The sequence below is a fragment of the Daktulosphaira vitifoliae genome, unplaced genomic scaffold, assembly GCF_025091365.1.
Source record: "Daktulosphaira vitifoliae isolate Bord-2020 unplaced genomic scaffold, ASM2509136v1 Scaffold_5, whole genome shotgun sequence".
Classification (NCBI taxonomy): domain Eukaryota; kingdom Metazoa; phylum Arthropoda; class Insecta; order Hemiptera; family Phylloxeridae; genus Daktulosphaira; species Daktulosphaira vitifoliae.
The window spans coordinates 9,386,815-9,393,563 of record NW_026099576.1 but is presented as its reverse complement, the minus strand read 5'-3'; positions in this window follow the sequence as shown (position 1 = coordinate 9,393,563).

The window sequence follows — 6,749 nt, the reverse complement described above, 5'->3', positions numbered from 1 at the left end:
TTTTTTTTTTGTGTCTGTGAACGCTCAATCTCAGCTCTCGCTGGACCGATTTTGATGAACAATATGTCAAAAGATCACAAATCGTATCTAGTCGAAGACATTACCCTCAAAAATTGAAAAAAATTCCCTCGTTCCCCGTAAACGGGGGAAATCCCCCAAAAAATTACAAATTTAAAAATCGCTAATTTTCGATATTTTTTCATTTTTTTTTACTTAAAATTGCCATAACTTTTTTAAAAATGACCGAATCAATATAATTTTTTTTATATAGATACCTTAGATAATTACCTATCATTTTATATATTTTTGTGAACATTTAACCCTTTAACACCCCAAAGGATGGGGTTTCAAAATGGTAACTTTTTTACAAAAAATTAATTTTTTCAACTTAACTTTTGAAAATGTTCCGGAAAGACTGACACTTTTATATATATCTTAAATTAAAGCTTATGTAATATACTTTAATTTGAAAAAAAAAAATTTGACCTCTGGACTTGTCTTCATGGTGAAAATGACTACCGTATGCAAAAATATGCTATTTTTGTGAAAAAATTCTTGATATTATATTTTACATTTTTTAACATTATGTTGCTATAACTTTTTAAAAAATGCATGAATCAACTTTATTCTTTAATGATAAATACTTTATATATACTTCTTTCATTCGACATACTTTTTTTTAAAATCGGACCATTTCCCTTTATACAGGGGGGGTGCAAACCTTTTAAAATGCGTATAGAAAGTAGAACTTTTTCAACTTAACTTTTGAAAATGTTCCGGAAAGACTGACACTTTTATATATATCTTAAATTAAAGCTTATGTAATATACTTTAATTTGAAAAAAAAAAATTTGACCTCTGGACTTGTCTTCGTGGTGAAAACGGACATCAAAGTTAAAGAAAAACGTACGATTTCCGTGAAAAAAATCTCGATTTTATATGTTATATTATTTAATTTATATTTTATATAACTTTTGGAAAAATGTATGGATCAATATTATTATTTTTTTATAATAAATATTTATATACCCCTTTCATCTGGCACGCTTTTTTTGTAAATCGGATCATACCCCTTTAACAAGGGGGGTCAAAACTTTAAACATGCGTATTGTTACTAAGATATTTTCAATTTAATTTTTGAAAGTATTCCGGAAATACTGACACTTTTATATATATCTTAAATTAAAGCTTATGTAATATACTTTAATTTGAAAAAAAAAAATTTGACCTCTGGACTTGTCTTCGTGGTGAAAACGGACATCAAAGTTAAAGAAAAACGTACGATTTCCGTGAAAAAAATCTCGATTTTATATGTTATATTATTTAATTTATATTTTATATAACTTTTGGAAAAATGTATGGATCAATATTATTATTTTTTTATAATAAATATTTATATACCCCTTTCATCTGGCACGCTTTTTTTGTAAATCGGATCATACCCCTTTAACAAGGGGGGTCAAAACTTTAAACATGCGTATTGTTACTACGATATTTTCAATTTAATTTTTGAAAGTATTCCGGAAATACTGACACTTTTAAATATATCTTAAATTAAAGCTTATGTAATATACTTTAATGTGAAAAAAAAAAATTTGACCTCTGGATTTGTCTTCATGGTAAAAATGACTACCGTATGCAAAAATATGCTATTTTTGTGTTAAAATTCTGGGTTTTGTATTTTATTTTATTTTAAAATACCTGACAAGGGGAGTACAGATTTTCATAAATATTATATAAATTAAAATTGATATAGTATAGATAGTTAAACTTATTTAAATATGTTTGTTTCTTTTAAGTCGAGAAAAATAACTTTGAAATTTGAACTAGCTTAAATAGCCAATTTTTCAACCGCCGGAAGCAACGTACGGTTGCCGAGTTGGTAAAATTTATGTTTTACACGCTTGGGGTACGAGGTTCCAACCCGCATATGGCAATGAATTTTTTGCATTTTTTCTTAATTCTTTTTAAGTTAGTATAAATTTTAACTCGTTTGATTTTTATCACATTTAGATTCAATAACTTCAATAAAGATCAAGGATCCCATCACTTTAGTCGCCCCTTGCAAGAAGAAATTTCTTATTCGTATTAAAATTATTTTACTATATTTTAAGTTTTCGCTTCGATGCAAAGCCGAGAAGATATTTTTTTGTGACTATCATTTATTTTCTCTGCTCTAACTTGACCTACTTTTTTCAACAATACGTCAAATTACTACAATTCGTATCTAGTTGAAGATATTACTCTCAAAAATTGAAAAAAAAATTCTAATTTATCAATTAAACAGTTAGTTATTACATCGTCTCCATAAAGACAATTAAAATCATTAATTTCTAATGTTTTCAAAATATTTATTAACGAATGAAGTTTGATATGATAGGTTTCAACTACAAAATTAAATCATTTTACTTTGTAATTTAATAATTTTATTACTCTGTTTGTGTGTGCTACTATTAGACTATAATATTCAAATTTTTTTCTAACGTGTTGCTATATAAATCATTTCTAAAAAAAATGATTGTTTTTTCTCCTGAATTAACAATTGATTTTTACAAATATAATCAAATTTTATAATAAACTCAATTGAGTAAATCTTTTTAACAACTTTGTTTTGATTGGTACATTTAGTTAAAGTAAATCATTAAAATTAATTAAGTTCTCAATATTTCAATTATAGAATCTTTTCAACAAACAACAAAAGTTCCTAGGAAATTATTACTATTACTTCTATTTAAGTTATCTATTACCATAAAAATGCAAAAAAATATTGAGCTTTTCTGATAAATTTACAATAAATAGTAATTATAAAACTTTCTGACTGCATATTGATCTTAACGATACAATTTTTTTAATTGTCATAAAATTTTCTATTTAATTATGTCAATGTCAAACTTACCAATTGAGCTAAAAGTTATGGTAAAATAAATTTTTTTTTTTTTTTATAAACATTTACAACAATCAACTTTAAACGATTAACAAAATTGGTTAAATATGTCATTTTCCTTATTTTTAACTTATTAATAATCAAATTAATATTAAATATTATATCAAATCAGTATTAATTTAAAACAATTTTTTTTGTTCTTAATTATTTTTTTTTATATGTAAAAACTATTTTTTAATAATATTAAAACTTAGAAGTTATAGAAAAAGTCTAATTGCACATTTTAAAACATCGCGAAAAGTTGATTTAGAATAGTATATTTTTGTTTCTGATGGAAGTTCCTTGTAGTCCAGTGTATAAAACTTATAACTTTGTTAATTGTTATAACTTTATCAAAAATGACCAAATCAGTATATTTTTTTTTATTTAGATGCATGTCTTTATCTATCATTTGGTTTTTTTTATAAATCTAACCCTTTACCTGCCCACAAGAGGGATTCAAAATATTAACTTTTTTTTTTTTAGTTAAAGTAAATCATTAAAATTAATTCAGTTCTGGATATTTCAATAGTAGAATCTTTTTAAATATCAAAAATTACTTAGAAATGATTACTATGATTTCTATTTAAGTGTTCTATTACGATAAAAATGCAAAAAATAATGAGTTTTTCTGATAAATTTACAATAAATAATAATTATAAAACTTTCTGACTGCATATTAATCTTAAAAATAACATTGTTTTAATTCTCATAAAATTTTCTATTTAATGATTCATTCTAGTCAACGAAGGAGTAATTTTGCAGAATAGCAGAAAAAATTCCCAACAAACTTTTTTTTTTTTTGTTTTAATTAGGCAATTGGTGGATTATTCCAAAAGCAACATCAACTCTTATTTCTTTAATTATATCATGATTAGTAGTTCTTTGATTTTAAAATATAATATTTGAATATATACTAATTATAATTATTAAATTTAGTATGAAATTGATATTTAATATTGTAATTTAAACGGAGAAATTATAAAAATAATAAAGAAGTTATATTTTGCTTTACTTTTACGTGTATAAAAATTTAAAGGGCTTGATACAATAATTTTCAATAAAAACTGTTTGTTACTATAAAAAAATGCACTGGACTACAAGGAACTTTCATCAGAAGCAAAAATATACTTTTCTAAATCAACTTTTCGCGTTGTTTTCAAATCTGCAAGTAGACTATTTCTATCACTTCTAATTTTTTATATTATTACTAATTATATATATAAAATAATAATTAAAAGAAAAAAAAATTTGTTTTCAAATTATTACTGATTTGATTTTTAATATGTTAAAAATAATCAGTCCAAATTTTCAATTTTAACCTATTTTTTTGGTTCTTTAAAGTTGATGAAAAATTTTTGATAAAGATTTATGAAAGTTTATAGTAAAATAAATTGAATATATTACCATAACTTTTAGCTCAATTACAAGTTTAAAATTGACATCTAGGCCAGTCAACAAAGGAAAAATTGCGGAAAAAATTTTGTTTTTTTAAAAGTTGAATTAAAATATGTATAATGACATACTAATAGTCCTCAAGATTGGAATTGAGCTTTTTTTTTAAATCCTCGCAAAAGTTCAAAAATATGAGCTTTCTTAATTTTCTCAAAAAAAAATATTTAACTTACAAAAAAAAGTTTCGCACAAAAGTTGTTTAAAAGACAATTATAAATAAAAATATAATCTTATATTTTTTCATTTAAACAAATATTTTTCGAGTTACATTACATTTAATATGAGTAATAAAATTTATATTCCATTTTTTTCATTTTACGGTTACTTTTTATCATGTTATACTTACATTAGACACAATGTTATAAATGCATATGTGTGTATGTGTGAGTTTATTTATTTATTGTATCATTAAAGTGTAGTGTATATTGAGATACAACCGATAGAGTAGGTAATTGATTTGACGCTATATTATTTAAACCCAACTAAACGCTAAATTGTACATTCCGAAATAACAATCATATTATGTCAATTGCCACCGGAATATCTGGTAATATTTTTCTTTTTCTTTGCCTTAATCCCAACTACTTGGGGTCGGGCACCCTTATCCTAAGATTCCACTTGACACGATCTCCCACATCTTCTACGCTCACATCAGCTGTCCTCAAATCGCATTCAATAGCATCCCTCCATCTCTTTTTTGGTCTTCCTCTATCTCTTCTTCCTTCAACATTCATTTCTATAACTGTTCTTACAGCTTTCGATTCTTCTTTCCTCATACCATGACTAAACAATCTAAGTCTATTTTCTGTCATCTTATCCACGATTGACGCAACACCTATACTTCCTCTTATATGCTCGTTCCTTATCCTATCTTCTCTAGTCACTCCACTCATCCAACTAAGCATTCTCATCTCTGCTACACTTATTCTCTGCTCTACTTTCTTATCAACCGCCCAACACTATTAACCATACATCATAGCTGGCCTCACAATTTCATACTAAATTTAAAAACTATAATTAGTATTTATTCATATATTATATTTTAAAATCAAAGAACTACTAATCAGGATATAATTAAAGAAATAAGAGTTCATGTTGCTTTTAAAATATTTCACCAATTTCTCTAAAGGAAACACTATCTACAGATTTGCATCGAAGCGTTTCTTATGATAGTGATTTTAATCACTGTCAGATATCATCTATACTTGTCCCATCTATGCCTCGTCCACACTGTGCCTCGACCCCACTGTGCTACCGTTTTTTTTTACTATAAACATTCACAAAAATCAACTTTAAACGATTAAAAAGTAGGTTAAATATATAATTTTCCTTATTTTTAACATATTAATAATCAAAATCAGTATTAATTTAAAACAATTTTTTTTTGTTCTTAATTATTTTAGCTTCGATGCGAAGCGGAGAAGGTATTAATTTTACCATGATGTGTTTTTTTTTTTTTTTTTTATGTCTGTTGCCATTTTTTCTCAGCTCTCACTGGACCAATTTCTTTCAAAAATACGTCAAAAGATCACAAATCGTATCTAGTTGAAGACATTACCCTTAAAAATTGAAAAAAATTCCCTCGTTCCCCGCAAATGGGGGAAATATCCAAAAAAATTACAAATTTAAAAATCGCTAATTTTTGAAATTTTTTCACTTTTTTTTCTTAAAACTTCCATAACTTTTTGAAAAATCAACAAATCAACATCATTTTTTTATACTAAAACCTTAGATATTTCCCTTTCATTTGATATCATTTTTTTGAAAATCAAACACTTAACCTGCTCATGAGGGGGGATTTAAAATAGCAATTTTTTTACAAAAACTAACTTTTTCAACTTAATTTTTGAAAATGTTCCAGAAATACTGCGTCCTTTAAACATACATTAAATCAAAGGTTATGTTATATACTATCAAATGGAAAAAAAAAATTTGCCCCGACATCTTATCTTCTATGTGCAAATGGCTGTCGAAAATTAAAAAAAAATGTAATTTTGTTTTTAACAAAATTAATGTTTGCGATAAAAATTACCTTTTATCGGGATGTTTTTTGTACTTAAAACTGCCATAACTTTTTCAAAATTGAACAAATAAAAATAATATTTTTTTGTATTGAAACCTTAGATATTTCCCTTTCATTTGATATCATTTTTTTGAAAATCTAACACTTAACCTGCTCATGAGGGGGGATTTAAAATAGCAACTTTTTTACAAAAACTAACTTTTTCAACTTAATTTTTGAAAATGTTCCGGAAATACTGCGTCCTTTAAACATATATCAAATTAAAGCTTATTTTGTGTACTATAAAATAAAAAAAAAAATTTGTCCCGATGACCTTCTTGAATCTTCTATGCGCAAATGGCTACCATA